Here is an 18798-nt window from a genome sequence, read left to right as displayed (position 1 = left end):
AAAAAAGAAGCATAACTGATATGCTAATAATAAGGGAGAGAAAATGGAATCATACAAAATGCTCAATTAAAGCCACGAAAGGCAGTAAAATAGTGGAAGACAAACTAAGAACAAAGAAAAAGGGAAACAAATATAAAACTAACAAATATGATAGGTATTAATTCAACTAAATCATTAGTTACTTTAAACATCAATGTTCTAAATATATCAGTTAAAAGGCAAAGATTGTAAAAATGGATTTAAAAAAACCTTCCCACTTGCATGTTGCCTACAAGGAACATGCATTGACTATAGGAGCACATACTGAAAGATATACTATGCTGATGCTAATTTTTAAAATGGGAACAGCTATATTAATTTTAAACAGACTAGACTTCAGAGCAAAGAAAGTTATCAGGGCTAAAGATGGGTATTACATAATGATAAAGGGGTCAGTTCCTTATAAAGACATGACAATCCTTAATGTATAGATGCCTAACAATGGAGCATCAAAAAACATGAGGCAACATCTAATAGAACTGCAAGGAGAAAAACATGAGTCCACTATCATAGTTGGTAACTTCAACACCCCTCTATCAAAAATGGACATATCAAGCAGACAGAAAAAAGAGTAAACACAACAGCACTGTCAATTAACTGGATATAATTGACATCTACTGACTGTCTTATGATTAAAGAACACACTATTAAAGAACACGTGGATTAAAGAAGAAATCTCAACAACAACAAAATAAGTATTTTGAACTAAATGAAAATGAAAATACAACTTACAAAGTTTGTGGGATGTGTCGAAAGCAGTGCTTAGAGAGAAATTTATAGCATTGAATACATTTATTAGAAAAGAAATATTTAAAATTAATCACCTTATCTATAACAAACTCACAGCCAACATTATACCTAATGGGGAAAAGTTGAAAGCATTCCCCGTGAGAATTGGAATAAGACAAAGATGCCCACTTTCACCACTTGTATTCAACATAGTACTAGAAGTCCTAGCCAGAGCAATCAGACAAAAGAAAAATAAAGGGCATCCAAATCAGTAAAAAGGAAGTCAAAGTGTTCTTGTTTGCTGATGATATGATCTTATACCTAGAAAACCTTAAAGACTCATCCAAAATGCTTCTAAAACTGGTAAATGAATTCAGTAAAGTTTCAGGATACAAAATTAATGTACGCAAATCAGTAGCGCTGAAATACACCAACAGCAACCAAGCTGAGAATCAAATCAAGAACTCAACCCCTTTAACAATAGCTGCAAAATGCCACAAAAATATAACAACAAAAAAATTTAGTAATATACTTAACCAAGAAGGTGATAGACCTCTATAAGGAAAACTGCAAAACACTGCTGACAGAAATCATAGACAACACAAACAAATGGAAATACATACCACGCTCATGGATGGGTAGAATCAATATTGTGAAAATGACCATACTGCCAAAAGCAATCCACAAATTTAACGCAATTCCCATCAAAATAGCACCATCATTCTTCACAGAATTAGAAAAAACAATCCTAAAATTCATATGGAACCAAAAAAAGCCCACAGGGCCAAAGCAAGACTAAGGAAAAAGAACAAATCTGGAGACATTACATTACCTAATTTCAAACTATACTATCAGGCCATAGTCACCAAAACGGCATGGTACTGGTATAAAAACAGGCATATAGACCAATGGAACAGAATAGAGAACACAGAAATAAACCCAAATACTTACAGTCAACTGATCTTTGACAAAGCAAACAAAAACATAAAATAGGGAAAGGAACCCTATTCAACAAATGGTTGCCGGGATAATTGGCAAGCCACATGTAGAAGAATGAAACTGAATCCTCACCTCTCACCTTATAAAAAAATCAAATTAAGATGGATCAAAGATTTAAATCTAAGACTTGAAACCATAAAAATTCTAGAAGATAACATTGGAAAAACCCTTCTAGACATTGACTTAAGAAAACACTTCATGACCAAGAACCCAAAACCAAACACAACAAAAACAAAGATGAATAGATGGGAATTGATTAAACTAAAAAGCTTCCGCACAGCAGAAGAAATGATCAGCAGAGTAAACAGGCAACCCACAGAGTGGGAGAAAATATACACAACCTGTGCATCAGTCAAAGGACTAATATTCAGAATCTACAAGGAACTCAAGTAAATCAGCAAGAAAAAAAACAAACGACTGCATCAAAAAGTGGGCTAAGGACATGAATAGATAATTCTCAAAAGAAGATATACAAATGGTCAACAAACACACGAAAAATGCTCAACATCACCAATTATCAGGGAAATGCAAATCAGAATCACAATGCGATACCACCTCACTTCTGCAAGAATTGTCATAATCAAAAAATAAAAAAAATAGATATTGGCATGGATCTGATGAAAACGGAACACTTTTACACTGTTAGTGGGGATGTAAACTAGTACAACCACTATGGGAAACTGTGTGGAGATTCCTTAAAGAATTGAAAGTAGATCTATCATTGGATTCAGCAATCCTACTCCTGGGTATCTACCCATAGGTAAATAAGTCATTATTCAAAAATGATACTTGTACATACATGTTTATAGCAGCACAATTCACAATTGCAAACATATGGAACCAGCCCAAATGCCATCAATCAACAGTGGATAAAGAAAATGTGATATCAATATATGTGTGTATATATATAAAATATATATATATATATATATATAATGAAATACTACTCAGCCATACAAAGGAACAAAATAATGACATTTGAGCAACCTTGGAATTGGATACCATTATTCTAAGTGAAGCAACTCAGGAATGGAAAACCAAACATCATATGTTCTCACTCATAAGTGGGAGCTAAACTATGATGATGCAAAGGCATAAGAATGATATAACAGACTTTGGGGATTTTGGGGGAAAGGGTGCGAGGAGGTTGAGGGATAAAACACTACACAGATATTGGGTACAGTGTATGCTGCTTGGGTGATGGGTTCACCAAAATCTCAGAAATCGCCAATAAAGAATTTATTCATGTAGCCAAACACCACCTGTTTCCCAAAAACTTATTAAAATTAAAAAAATTAATCACCTTAGAAAACTAGAACAAAAGCAAATTAAATCCAAAGTAAGCATAGGAAAATAAATTAAAATTAGAGTAGAAATAAATGAAATAAAAATGGGAAATCAATAGAGAAGTCAACAAAACCAGAAGATGATTTTTTGAAAAGTTCAATTAATACAAAGCCTCTGGCCAGGTTAACTACGAAATCAGATATTCAACATTATTCACACAAACGAAAATAACTTAAAATGGTATATTTAAAATATAACAGTGGTGTACAAAGGCATTGCAGTATACAAATATATTGCAGGTAAAAATCACAATATTTAAAATATTTACCAAAGCCTACCTACTGTGTAGACACTGCCTCACTTCAGCAAGTTTTTTAAAATAATGACTATACTAAATTATCTGCCTGAAATCAAACTTATTCTTTTTCTTTAGGTGAAATTTTTAATTCAAATTTCTGAAATCCAATAATGTCACCTAGGCCAATAATAGATCAATCATGGTGCCTGTCAGGTTCTTTCTGAGCCCTGTTAGCAGCTCATTTCAGTGTCATCCACTAATACACACTGCCTTGACACCTCCAATGTATTTTTTGTTAGATTAGTGTTCCCATGCATTGGGTCCATTATCAATCCTTCATAATGAGAAAAACATGAAATTTAAAATTTAAAATTATCTTTCAAACATTGGAAGAGGAAAGGATGGTTTTAATTCCCCAGGTCGTTAAATGAGTAATGAAGCAAGTTTTACATTCTAACCGTGAGACATATTAGCTGTTCATTTGAAAAGGAAACATTTAGTTTCCAGTCTTTGGGGACCTCACTGCAAACTTTTATTTACAAAGCTGGTTGCGCATGTCTATTATTGTGCATCATTTTTGAGCTTTTGCATTATATTTTGCATCACCACAGTTAAGGGTAAAATAACAGGACTACGGCATCTGTGTTTAGATTTAGATAGACAAATGGGGAAATAGTGCAGAGAAAAGCCAACTAAAGAAATTTTAATTGTTCCTTGTATAAAGCCCCAGTTTACAGAAAGGTTGAACCAATTCATTTCTGCAGCTTACATATCTAAATTTGTGACCATGTAACATATGAAACAAATAGGGTATCCCTCTTAATCACTGAGTTGTCAATATGAACATAAAGATTGGTGCGAATTCAGTGTCCTGCACAAAAGTCATCAGTTAAAACAGAAGAGATATTATGGTGGTGGATTCCCCAGGATGTTCAACAAACAGAGAAGAGGCCAAAGCATGTTGTCTCAATCTTCCTTCTTGTTTTAGTCCATTCTCACACTGCTGAACGATACTACCCAAGACTGGATAATTTACAAAGAAAAGAGGTTTAACTGACTCACAGTTCCACATGGCTGGGGAGGCCTCAGAAAACTTACAATCATGGCAGAAGGAGAAGCAAGCACATCTTACATGGTGGCAGGTGAGGGAACATGAGCAAAAGCAGGGAAAACTGCCTTATAAAGCCATCAGATCTCATGACAATTCACTCACTATCACGAGAACAGCATAGGGGAAACCACCTCTACGATCCAATCGTCTCTCATCAGATTCCTCCAACCACACGTGAGGATTACCGGTATTACAATTCAAGAGGAGGTTTGGGTGGGGACACAGCCAAAAAGTAACACTTTTTATTTATTACAATTTTATATCATCCCTAGCAAATTGTTCCAAATTCTTGCCCATCCTTCATCAATATCTAAAATTGCACTTGTAATTGAGAATACTTGCTAAGGTTTTACTTGTACTTGCATATAGAATGGACTCAAGATATGAACGCTGTTTGTCACGATTTCATAAATGAAGACAAAACAGGTATTAAATATTCACCCTGTTTTCTGGATGCTCAGTTTCATAATAAATGCCTGCCTTGGTTCATGCATCAGTACTGTTTCCACTTGGCTTCCTTGGACATCACTTTCTCTTAACTTTTCTCCTACCTCTCTGGCCCTTTTCTCTTGAACACTCTTGATAATCCTACCTTATCTCCCTGCCCTCTTAAAATGTAAGTGCCTCAAGCTCTTGGTATTTCTCTTCCCCGTTTGTGCTTTAGTAACTCAGTATTTTCTAGAGGCTGGCAGCATCCACATATATCTCCAGATAAGACCTCTGCTAGAAAAGCTAGACTCATACATATTTGCCCCTTTGCTTTCTCCATTTGGATGTTGAATAACCATGTAGAAAATAACAAGTCCAAAACTCAGGTCCTGATTTTTCACCTTCAAATCAGCATCTCTCATATTCTTCCAACTCAGTAAATGACAGCTACATTCTGCCACATGCTAAAAACTCTTGGAGACATCTTCATTCAACCCTTTGTCTTGTATTCTACATCTAATTTATCAGGTAAAGCAGTTACCTGTACCTTCAAAATACAGTTAAACAAAATCCTACCCTTTTTCTTGGTCCTCCCTGCTATGATTCTGGTCGAACCCACTAAACTCTTTTGTCTGGATTATTAAAATAGTCTCCCTGATCCCTTTTTGCCGCCCACAAAGCCAGAGAAATCCTGTTAAAACACAAGATTAATGCTGCATAATTCCTTTTCTCAAAATACTTTAAACAGTGCTGATTTCAGTTACCTGGATATGTGTAAGACACAATTCCAAAACAGACTGGCTTAAAAAAATATGTATCACTCTGCTCAAGGTCCTGGGAACCAACTAGACTCAGCTGGGTTGTTTTGGTTTGGGATCTGTCATGTGATTGTAGTCAGATGGAGGTTGAGGCTGAAGTCATCTTTATGCCTTCCACAATCACAGGTTTGCATGACACAACTACGTGAAGGCTGAAACAGCTGGGATTTATCTGGCATCTCCTGTCCTACTTGTGAGATTTTTCAATGTGGTTTCTCCAATTCAGTGGCCTCAAGGTAGCCATATTACTTACATGGTAGTTGGTTTTCTCTAGAGGGAGGATACAAAGAAAACAGTGGAAGTTGTATGCTTTTTTATTAACTAGGCTTAGAGGTCGCATAGCATCATTTCTACCATAGTACATGTGTAGAAGAAGTCATAAGTCCAGCCAAAATGAAGGCAAGATGTAGAGACACCTCTCAATGGGAAGAAATCTAAAGAATATGCCACAGTTTTTTTAAAACTACCCTACACTTCATCTCAATTAAAGCAAAAGCCAAAATTTTCTCAATGGTCTGCAATGGGAAATTGTAGCAAATTTGACCACTGCTTGCTTTTTAAAATCAAGTTGGATTAGAACAGTCACATGTATTGGTTTACATACAATGATGGCTTTTGTATTATAATGCCAAAGTTGAGTAGTTGTGACAGAGATAATGTGGCCTGCAAAGCTGAACCTGTTTATAATCTGGCCCCTTAGAAGACAAGTTTACTAACCCCTTGGCTGCAGTTTTGAACACACACACCCTGCTCCCCTATTTGCTCTGTGAATTCATCTCTCTAGTACTCTGTTCCTCACCGTATAGTTTAGCATATGTGCCACCTTGCTGTTCCCTCTGCCTAGCATGCTTTTCCTTCAGATATCCAGCTAGCTCATTTCTGCATCTCTTTCATGCATTTGCTCAAATTTCATCTTTTCAGTGAGTCTTTTTCTGAATGCTCAATTTAAAATTCACCCCTACTTCCCAAAACTCCTTCTCTGCCTTCTCTGAGTGATATCCCCCCCACTTATAATATTCTCATATGCTATTGATTTAACTTATTTATTTTATTTATAGTCTATTTTCCTCATTAAAATGCAAGCTCCATTACATCAGGGATTGTTGTTTGTTTTGTTCTCTGATGCATCCCAGAGCCTACAACAGTGCTGACACGTAATAGGTCCTCAATAAACATTTGTTGAATGGACAGAGGCATGCATGCAGTGACTAATGAAATAACACAAAATAAATATGTAAAATTCATAGGCAATATTATAAAATGAAATGTATTGGCTGTTTGGGGTTATATAAGTGGAACATAGAAGTGAATTAAAGCTTTAAGTAAGAGGGAAGATCCTGATGTTAGTATTGATTCCCTTTTCCCCACGATGAATGATGTTTTGAAGATCTTGATGCTAACATTAGTTTAAGCTCATTCAATACTGTCATAGGAGAGAGAAAATCGTTTGAGATCTTTGATATTAATATTCCAATCCCTCACCTCTGTCTGTTTGAACTCATCAATCACTTTGGGAATAAAACTGGAATAGTGTACAAATTCATGTTGAGGTGAGGGGTTTTAATATAGAAGATATTTTCTTCTTTCCCTTGATGTCTCAGAATAAAATGATGAAACCAGAAGGAGAGAGAAACTGATTTTTGTATTTCAAATTTCTATTATTTATTATTTAAGAGTATATGATTTGGAGTCAGGGTAAAATTGAGTCCTCACCTCAACTCTGTAATTTCACAGCTATTTGTTCTTAGAAAAATTCCTCAATGTTTCAGATCCTCAAGTTCTTTCTCGTTGAGAAAATGAAGACGGTAATATCCATCTCATGCAATTTTAGGACAATTAAAAAAAGTTAGATATTTTGAAAAATGTACTAAATTTAGAATAGTACCTGGTACATATCTTCTCAGTAATGATAAACAGAATATTTTCCCACATCTATTTTCAATAGTAATGACCATAACAGACAGAAATTTTTCATTTACTTGCAATGACCTTAAAAAACTAAATTCAACATAATGCCACCTCTAGAAAGAAGTCCATTAATAGTGGACAAATGTCTACTAAATATAACTTACATAAAAAGAAGTAAGAGATAATAAAACAAATGGGGTGAAACACCAAGACAGTTAAAAGTATTTGTCTTTATGACTTGCCCATTTGAGCAGAAATTCTTTTCTGGATGTCAGAATGTAAGGAAAGTTTAGATGAAAAATTTCAGTGGTTCAATTAGTTATAGATTCAGAGCTTTTGTTTATTTGTTTTGTGCTCAGTTAGTTCTTGTGTTTGTAGACATCTCTCACATTACAAAAATAACAACAGAGAGAAAAGACTATGTTCTTCAAAACAGAAAGCTACTCAGTAGTGAGTGGCACAGAAACGAAATCTCATGGATTATTTAAATTCAGTCAAATGTTGTTTATTGATATCACTTATGTATCAGATATTATGGGAAGCATTGAGGATAAAATAGTACATAAAATACACTTCTGTCTTTCTTAAAGTTCAATGATTTTTTGCCTAACTTTGAGAAGTACTACCCTTCACCACAGAATAACAATTCACATCAGCATAACTAGGTCTTGGAGAAGTACTGCAATAAAGAAACTGTGTAACTTCCTTATCACTGAGTGTCTCAAACTCATTTGAGGAGAGTGCTTCTTTGTGTAACATCCACAACTAACATGCTATCTAACACATTCATGTCCAATTTCATCATATCCTATCTCCACTGATTATAGATCCTTCAAGTAACCCTGAGGTTATGTGCTTTATGTATTTGGCTTCTGACTAAGCATTGATTTAGAGATCAGTTTTCTCAGCAAAACTGACTTTGAAAACCACAAGCAAGAACTATAACCTTTGATCTTCACAGGCATATGTGAGGGAAACAAATGACTGGCATGAGGTTGTGCAGCTGGTGAATTTGAAACTCAACCATATGAGTAAAAACAATTTGAGTAAGACACAATGAATTTAGACTTCATTTATTCTCATTTTGAAATAATTTGCAAAAGTGTTAGGCTAAGGATTTATATTTTCATTACCTATGAGGAAATAAAGCAAGCAAATTTGGACCAAAACTACAAAAACTAAAGAATTCAAAGTATCATCAAGTGCTTTAAAAGTCACATTTTCAGTATTCTCATCATCACACAAACACTTAAATTGAAATGACAAATTATCTCATTCAGTATGGCTGGTCAGAAGAGAGATTTGACTCAGAGACATTTGTTACTAGTTGTTATCTGTTATTATAGGAATTGCCACAACGAGACAAGCTCACTCATCATGGATTTCTATTGGTAAGAAGAAAAATAAGGGATTTTTGTGAGAAGACAATGCTGTCCTTTTAATGTTAGCATCAAAAGGTCCAGGATGAAACTTAATTATTTTTATCTTTTCATACAACCATTTAGAGAGTTATCATGAATGAGCTGCCTTTTGAGGAGGGACCCCATTTTATAATCTAGTTAGCTTCTTTTCCCAAGAAATTGATCGACCTAAGTGCCATACTATTTTGAGATGATCAATTTGGATTGGAAATTTTTAGAAACATGTTATTTCTAATTTCTTGCTCCTTTCTCAGGCAGAAGCAGAATAGTAGCTCACCTGCATAATGCTTGGCACATGATTTGTGCTCAATAATGGAGAGTTGCCATTACCATTATTAATAAAAATGCATATAAAACATATAATAATATATTGTTATTATACACAAAGAGCATACTAGATACCATGCCTCCGGATAGAAGTAGTATTTCTTTCTTAGCATCCAAACTTGTACATTGTACCTTTTTCTGCCTTATTAACTACAATACTTTTTAAATTTTGTGTGTTTACTTTTCTGTCTCACAGAACACAATAAGCATTCCTTGTGGATAAAAATGTTATCTTTTATCTCTGTATCCTTAACTATATTCTACAAATGTTTGCTGTAAGAATTAACAAAAACAAATAAATAAATTGTTAAACTACATTTGTTTATTTTTAAAGATAGCATCTGTGTGAAGAACCTACTGAATTCAATATGCATAGTATTTAAATGACGTTGCAACATGGCCAGCTTGGAGTCCTCATAGCGTGTGGAGTTCCGAATATTCACACATCTTACAGGGCATCTAGTTTTCCCCAGAGCAAGCACTCCAAGCAATGGGAAATGGGAGCAGACTCTGCTTAAAATGTAAACTTTCAGCTGTCACCATGTCATTTCTACCACATTTTACTGATGAAGCAGTCACAGAGCTAACCCAGGTTCAAAGAGAGAAGCAATAAACCCCATCTTTTATGCAGAAAGTGAGAAAGACATTGCAGTCATCATTAATTACCCACAGACCATTTAATCTATATCCTCATTAATGACATTTTCTCAGCTTGACATACTCTTGGCTTTGACAATTAACAAAAACAGAAGAAATAGAAGAAAAAAACCAATATGGTATGCAGTACTCATAATTACATTTTCATTTGTGTTGCTATCCTTGATTACTATACATATAAGAAATTATCTCTCAAGGAAATAAATCATCCTTGTATTGCTTCTGGAGATGAAAATGAAAGAGTTTACCTTTTGCTACAAATATAGCCACTCTTTTTTTTCTTGTAGACATTAAACACCAATTTGTGGAGAAAGTTTAGCATATACAAAGGAATCTGAGTAGCATACCTGACTCAATATTAATAAATGAAGTTGAAACAGGACCTGTGATTGGTCTGTGATAACAGAAAGCAAATAGCTTTTCCTCCTGATACAACTAAAAGATTACCTTGCTAAGCATTTATTTCAAGGATTGGCAAAGAATGTGTTATAACACAGGTCTGTAGGCATAATGGAAGAAATGCCTTGAGCGTCATTCAAAGGAAGGATAGAGAAAAAATATATACAGAATCAATGTATTTTAACAGTAGCAGTCTTTTAATATTAAAAATAAAATATTTTAATTTTAAAAAATCAATCTTTTAATTTTTTATTAAAATAGAAATTATAAGTCAAAAGTAGTGATGGATACATTATTTAGCAGAAAATTCTTCAGAGACCACAAGAAAATCCAGGTGGTTGGAGGGTTAATGTTGAGAAGTAAGAAAGGACGGAGCAGTGAATACATCAATTTAACCATAGGAAAAAAAATGTTTACTGCTGATGAATTAACTTGGAGGCCCTCTATCTAGAAGAGGGGCATTTTTTCCTTGCCTAATAAAAGCGAGTTTATAAAACTTATAGCATCATTGTAATTGAGAAATGTATTTTGAAAAATGGAACAGAATAATAGGTTTTTCATAGATTAGAATAAACCACAGTGTTTAAATATTACATGTGTTTATGTAGTTTTAAAGACATGGAAAAAGTGCATAGCAAAATTACAGTTGACATAGAAACTATACTTTACAGATCAAACTTAGACCAATTAGAATAGAAAGGCAAGGAGAGTCTGCAATGAGTTGATTAGCTCTGCTGCAGGAAATTGACCAACTGCAAGTGAACTACTGGGGGGATCGACGTTTTATGTGGATCTTTGTGAAGCACAAAACAAGATCAGAAAATCATAAAGAAACAAATAATGAAAGCTGACTTAGTTGGTTCAGGCTGCTATAACAAATTACTGGGTGGCTTAAACAACAGAAATGTATTTCTTACAGTTCTGGAGGCTGAAATTCTGAAAGCAGGGTGTCAGCATGGTTAGGTTCTGATGAACACCTTCTTCCATGGCTTCCTCACATGGTGGAAAAAGATAAAGAGGAAGCACACTCTATCCTGTGTCTTCTTATAAGGGCACTAATACCACTAATGAGTGCTCCACTCTCATGACCTAATTACCTGTAAAGGATCTACCTCCAAATGCCATCACATTGGGAATCAGGCTTTAACATATAAACGTTGGGGGCATACAAGCATTCAGTTCATAATGAAAGCAAAAGAAACATTGAAAGGAATCAGCATTTTCTTATTCTTCTATCGCTTAGCCTAAAAAGTAGGCTTGATTTTAAATACTAGAAAGCAACCAACTATTTATGCTTCAAAGTTATTTATAGTTTCAGGTACGTGTGTAGTCATGCATCACTTAATGACAGGGAAATGTTCTGAGAAATGAGTCCTTAGGTGATTTGTTGTGTGAACATCATAGAATGTACTTATGCTCTATGTATACCTGCATGATATAGCCTACTACACACCTAGGTTATGTGGTATAGAGCCTATTGCTCTTCGCTTTTAAGCCTGTATAGCTTGTGATTGTTCCAAATACTGCAGGCAATTGTAACACAATGGTAAGTATTTATGTATATAAACATGTCAAAATAAAAAATGTATAGTAATAATATGACATTACATCCTTATGGAACCACCATGGTATATGCAGACCATTATTGAATTAAATTATTATATAATGAATGACTGTATGCATATTTATGTATTAACACACTAGCTATGCGTTTGTACAGATTGGCATTCAGTAAATTTTGTATGCTTTGTTCTGGGGTTTGGCAAATTATGGCCCTCAAATTAAATCAAACCCACCTCCATATTCACAGCTAAAGTTTTACTGGAACAAAACCACATTCATTCCTTGATGTACTGTCTGGTTACTTTTATGTTACAATGGCAGAGTTAAGTAGTTACAGCAGAGAACATAATGTCCTCAAAGCCCAAAACATAGACTATCTGGCCCTTTACAGAAAGAGTTGATCAACTTTCGGTTTATTCCATAGAGCAAATATGGGACTCTCAACAAATCCCAATTAGTACCTATAACTACAATAATAGTAATAATTACAATAGTAGTAATAATTGTTATCAGTTATTAAATGCATACTTTGTGCCAAAATTAGACTAAGCTGAAAGAGCAGGGTCCTATGATTTATAGCCTCATCAAAATCACATGAAACGAGGAAAGAATAGTTAGAAAATAGAATGCCTGTTGTTCAGAAGAAAAAAAGATCAATATCTACCATACTATTAATAAATACAAATGTTAGCCTGTCATGACTTGTTCTAATGAATGCCTAACCTCATCCAATATATGAAATTAAATTGGATAAAGTCTCATTAATACAAGAAGTGATTAGTATTTTTTCAGAGGCAAGCATTTGTTGATAATATGCTAACCTTAGTTTGATTCTAGGAGGGGAGCCTCTATGTTGTGTTTCCTATTCTTTGTAACAATGAAATAAATAAACAAAACTCTATTTCAAATCAATAGTAATGCCAAATCAAACTGCGAAGTCTCCAGATTGGGATGCATACAAAAATGATCTGCTGTGGTAGAAATAATTTATTAAAAATTCTGTTTACATTTACCTTATCTCATCAATTTTAGTAGGTATTTTTAAATTATATATTAGAAAAATTGTGAACATATAAATAAATATAGTACTGAAGTTTACTTGCTCAAATATTATTACTTATAGAGATGTACATCCAAAAATGTTTAGAAACTACTGACAAACTATAAGTAAATAACCTATCAAAGAGTTCTCAGAATCTCTCTAAGATCGTAACTGAGTATGCCTGTAGCATAATCCTTATTAATTTTGCTAGAAAACTGTTATGTTCAAATATAAATAAATATACTTATGTTTAAATACAGATACATCAATAAATGCAATGACTGTCATTTCATTCCTTCATAAAGCCTTTCACTCTCATCTCTTCCTTCTCTTTGCTGATTTTCAAATTCTGAAGCTTCTTTAATGGGATTCCTGTTAGCAAGTTCTCTCCTTTCTGTGTCCTCCATACACAAATGTCTGTGGTTTCTTGATAATTATATTCCATGAACATATTAATCATACCTTTGCTCCTGATTTTATATACAAGTTGGAATCCAGACTAAGCTTTTTTATTTAAAAAAATTACAATCTCAAATCAATAAATGCTTCTGCCATATTTTTCTCTCTTTCATTTAAGCATATTGCTATAATTACACCTACTGTTCTTTTCTCACTAATTTATCACTCTTCTTCTTCTTCCTTTCTTTATTATCCATGTAAATTTTAACCTTTCTAAGACAGACTGATTTGTTTTTTTGCCATGTAGTAAATGATCCTCCTACTTCTAGTCAAATTCTCCACAGCATCTATCAGAGTCTAGTTGTTACTAAACAACGGTTGCAGTTTTGTGCTGTGGTGACTTACCAGAAAGAACGATGATTTCCTAGTGAAGTTCATCACTCCCAGTGCATGAGATAAGAGTTACATTTCAGCAAATGTGGACCTAAAAACAAAAGGTGAATCACTTCATCAGATGCTTAATAATAAAATTCAATGCCATTTGCTCACAGATGTACTTTTTCAGCTAAACTGGGTCTCAGGATCCACATGTAGTTTCTCAGCGCTGTAGCGCAGCTCTGATTTGTGCACATATGTGTTCACGTTAACAACATCATACTTTGGAGGTACTTAACATAAAAGAGGAAATCGTTCTTTAGAAGATAAAACTCTCAGTGTAGGACATCTTATTTTTAATATTTTCTTTTCTTGTTAAGTCCTAAAACCATCAAATGATTGCAGTTCTCAATTTGCTTATAGTGAGGCTAGAAGATGATATGAGGTCTAAGCAATATTCTTAAAGGAAATTTGGGCCTCTGCTACATTACATCATGCTCACACATCACTTTAGGAAAAGTTAAAAGAGCTATAACAAAAATATTTTATACTTTGATAAACATAAATTTTCACAACTGAATTATAACTATTGCATTCCAAATGAATTTTCTGTGTATATTACTGATTTTAACACCAAGGTCATGGTCATTTTAATGAAAATAAGTAAATAAATAAACACTAGCAGAAAAATATGGTCAGAAAAAAGGAGAATAAAACCTGCATCTGAATTTCAGTTGATAATGGGCTATTTAATAACTACCAGTACACAGCTCTGCAGGGAAGAAGGCAATAATTCATGTTAGGTATATCCAGTACCTAATGATAATCAACATGCTTTAAGGAAAATGAAGATAATATTTCTTTATGGAAAAGAGGTAAACGAACTTCTTTACATAATATGTTTAAAATTCTCTTTTTAGTATTCAGATTTTAATGAACTGCAGATCACTGCAATTCTTCATGTTAAATCACAACTGGGATTGTTCCTTAATCGAGTAAATTGGGTTAAAATATTGCATTTTTATTGCTAGCTTAATAGCTTCAAGAGATATTAAACATTTAATTATTAACCTTGACATGAAAGAATTGGAGAGATTTCTTAGATGATTTAAGGATTTGAAAGTTCTCTCTTCTGAGTGAAGTTTATATGTTAGAATAAAGCAAATCTAACGAGCTATCTTGAAATGGGCATCTGACTAATTGAAAGAGACTAATAATATAGCATACATATATATCCAATGTTACTTAAGGAAATCATTCATAGAAGAATAGATGTTTTATTTTAAAAATTAACTAATGGATGTTAAATATTAATAAACTCATCATAACTGAATAACAGATAGGTTAGCCTAGTAATTTACTCATTCAAAAAATATTTACTGTACATTCATGATGTGGAAAGCAGTATTCTAGGCACTAGCAAGACAGCAGGGAATTGGTTCTTATCAAACTTATATTCTACTAGAAATAGATGCATATGAATAGAGTTTTCAGAAGAGAAATTAAAGGTTGCAAGAAATATAAAGAATATAAAGAGTCACATATTAATAGGCAGTATAGGCAATGGTATGCTGACAAATGTTTAATAACCAGCTCTCTAAAAGGAACAAAGCAAGCCGAGCTTTTGCCATTTTCTGTGATGAAAACATTCCCAACATGACTGATTTAAATATACTAATATGACATCACTCAATACATAGTTGGAAAGAGGTATACCGTAAGCCCTAGTAAGCTGTTATAAGACAGCATTGGCACACACACTATGACAAGATTACTTTAAGTTGGATACTCAGAAAAGGCCTCTCTGGGAAAGTGACACTTAAACTAAGATCTGAAAAACCAGAAAAAGTCATCTGTGAAATCTTGAGGCATTACACCCTGAAGAGGGATAACAGCTAAAGTTCCCAAACCAGTGCAAGCCTGGATTGTTGGAGGAACAAGAAGAAGGCCAAGAAGTCTGGGGTGTACTACATAAAAGGAGGATATACAATGGGATTAGAAAAACAGTCAAAGCTTTTCATGCAGAACTTCGTAATAAAGGGTATGAAATTTGGCAAGGATGTCACTGGAAGGTTTGTGAATCATGTTAATTGTATTGATTAAAACTTTAGCATTTACTCTATGCTGTCCATAGTAAAGCAAAAAGCTATTACAGAAGGAGGAACAGACCTTGGCTTACTGATGATAAAAACAATAGGAAAAAATCCTTAAAAACTAGGTTGAATAAGAGATTAGAATTAGTAGGCATCTCAATATATTATTACAATTATGGCATCCAACTTAATACATAATTTGCTTTGCTTCATACAAATATATTTTTCTGCTTTTGTTTTCTATAGTCAATTACCACTGTCTGTCATGTTGTACTATTATCACTTTTAGAAAGTGATTCTATCATACAAAACCAACATAATCTAAAATGACTTCCTGAGATCATGACCCAAGAGATTACATATAAAACAAATGTTTTTAAAATTGTGCCTATAATAGCACACAACAGCAAGTATTAGATTCCACAAACATAATATTTGGGAAATAAAATGTTATGGACTCCAAGAGAACTGTATATATTTCTAACTCTATTCAAAAATGTCCTGTAACTCTAGATAGAATTTCCCTGGGCTATAGAAAAGCACAGATGGTATTAGTGTTTATTAGATCCATGAAGCTTGCTTTAAAAAATATATTTGAAACACTGATGTTCTGCTAATATGGCAAGAATATGGAGATCAGAAACAACAATGCAAAGTAGACATTCCTTGTGGGTGGAAGAAAATAAAAATATTTATATTAACCAAGTCTAAGTGCAACAGCTCAATTAATACAAAACATTAATTTATTTTGGGCTTGGTTGTAAAATTAGTTTTAGATTGAGCTTATAAAGTTATTAGGCTAATATTGTCTCCTCTGAGAGGAACCTGGAACAGTGCTATACCATCTGTCCAGTTCATTGTCTAAAGAAAGAAACTGATGCATAAACAGAAAAAAAACAATGGATTGTGATAATTTCTCAAAAACTGTATGATGAAGTGTTATAGCAGCAGAGTAGGAGCAGCATTTGAGATTCGAGAAGATCCTCAAACAAGAGTTTAGCCCATGTATTGAAAGATAAGTGGGAATTTGTCAGTGAGAGGTGAAAGAAGGCATTCTGTGCATATCTGTGATTTCCCAATGGCTAAGATATGAACTACTTGCAAGAATGAAGAAGAGTGATGATTAGAGAGTTTAAAAACAACTTGGATTCATATTATATGTCTTGGTAAAAATTTGATTTTTATCTCTCTTGGTCTTGGGAATCAGTAGAAGCCTTTATTTTTTTCCCCTTGAATAAGATTTTATTTTGAAATAGTTTAAGATAAACAAGTTTTTAAAATAGTACAGAGATTCCCAAAGAAACTTGTAAGCAAAGAAGTTCATCCAAACCAAAAAATTGATATAGGTATGCTATTAACTAGACTACAGATCATACTGTGATTTCATCTACTTTTCAGTCATCTTTTCTTCCCTTAGTATATAGTTCTATAAATTCCATGACATATATAGATTAGTGTATCACTACAATCAAAATAGAGTACTGTTCTATCAACATAAAGAAATTTATCTTTTAATAGTCACAACCCTCCACTTCCTCATACCATAACCCCTAATAACCACTGATCTGTTCTCCATCACTACATCTCATCATATTTAGGCTTTTAAATAAATAGAATCACACAGTAAGTAACCTTTTGAGATAGGCTTTTTTCCTATTTAGCCTCAATATATATTCAAGTTATTGTGTCTATTAATAGCTTATTCTTTTTCATTTCTGAGTAGTATTCTGTTGTAATGATGTACCAGTTTGTTTACTCATTCATTCATTGAACGACAATTGAGTTTTTCCAGATTAGGGCTATTACAAATAAAGTTCCTATGCATTTTAGTGTTCTGGTTTTTCGTGAATGTAACTTTCCATTTCTCTGAGATAAACACTAAAGATTGTGATTTCTATGTCATGTGATAAAGATATGGTTAACTTTATAAAAGACTGCCAAACTGTTTTTCAGAATAAATGTATCGATTTACATTCCCACCACCAATGCAGGAGAGATCCAGTTGTTCCACGTATTTACCAGCACTTGATATTGTCAGCATGGTTTTACTTTTCCCATTCTAGTAAGTGTACAGTGGCATGTTATTGTAGCTTTACTTTGCTTTTCTCTAATAGCTAATGATATTGCATCAAAAACCTTTTAAACCTTTAAAAATGATATTATGATATAATGGGTAGGTAACTTTGGGAACTATGTAGAGAATTTAATGAGATGTCCAGGAATGAAAGACTAAGGAACAACTGACAGTAGGGACACAAGTCAGGATGTTCAGCTATAGGCCAGAGAATAGATAAAGTTTGCCTGAAGTAAAGTATTGACAAAAGGCAAGGAGACGAGAGGAGAGGTTGGATTTGAGAAGCATTTGGAAGTCGATTCAAAAGGATTTAATGAACAGTTTATTGTGGGAATGAAAAAAGGAAGTTGTCCATGTCAATTCTTAGGTTTTAAGCTTCAAAAAAGTATGTAGATAATGGCTGTAGTAATCAAAATTAAGAATAATAGAGGGAAATAGTTTGAAGAGAGGAAATGATAGATATTTTTGGCCATATTAAAATTGAGGTATCTACAGGACATACCAAAATATCTAACTGAGTAGGAAAAATATTATTCAGAAAGGACATTTGGTTTATGAAGAATAAAGACCTATTGGATTAAGTGGAATGTTTTACTTAAAAGTAGTTTCCTACTCTTTTCAGGAATATTATTGGCAATTAATCTCTGACCTCTAAGCCAGTTCACATTAAAAATAAGACCACACCAAAAGACATTTTAGGTTGAGAAACTAATGTGAACAATTCATGGGGAGAAAATTGAAATATGGCAATAGTCTATTGTACAGCTGTCTTGAAGGGGAATTTGAAGGCCATAACTGTCGAAGGATTTTCCTAACTTACAGAAGCCTGT

At 33.6% G+C, this 18798-nt stretch overlaps 1 long non-coding RNA gene across 1 annotated transcript in view; it reads right to left on the bottom strand.

The window, feature by feature from the left end:
- The window catches only part of LOC129532264 (uncharacterized), a 271054-nt gene that overhangs the window by 196582 nt on the left and 55674 nt on the right, over positions 1-18798 (bottom strand). Inside the window, exon 2 of the long non-coding RNA XR_010132736.1 lies at positions 13832-13910. This is a non-coding gene — a long non-coding RNA (uncharacterized lncRNA). The remainder of the gene's footprint in view (positions 1-13831; positions 13911-18798) is intronic.

This window comes from Gorilla gorilla, chromosome 2, assembly GCF_029281585.2.
Source record: "Gorilla gorilla gorilla isolate KB3781 chromosome 2, NHGRI_mGorGor1-v2.1_pri, whole genome shotgun sequence".
Taxonomy (NCBI): domain Eukaryota; kingdom Metazoa; phylum Chordata; class Mammalia; order Primates; family Hominidae; genus Gorilla; species Gorilla gorilla.
This window is presented reverse-complemented; position numbering and strand designations above follow the sequence as displayed.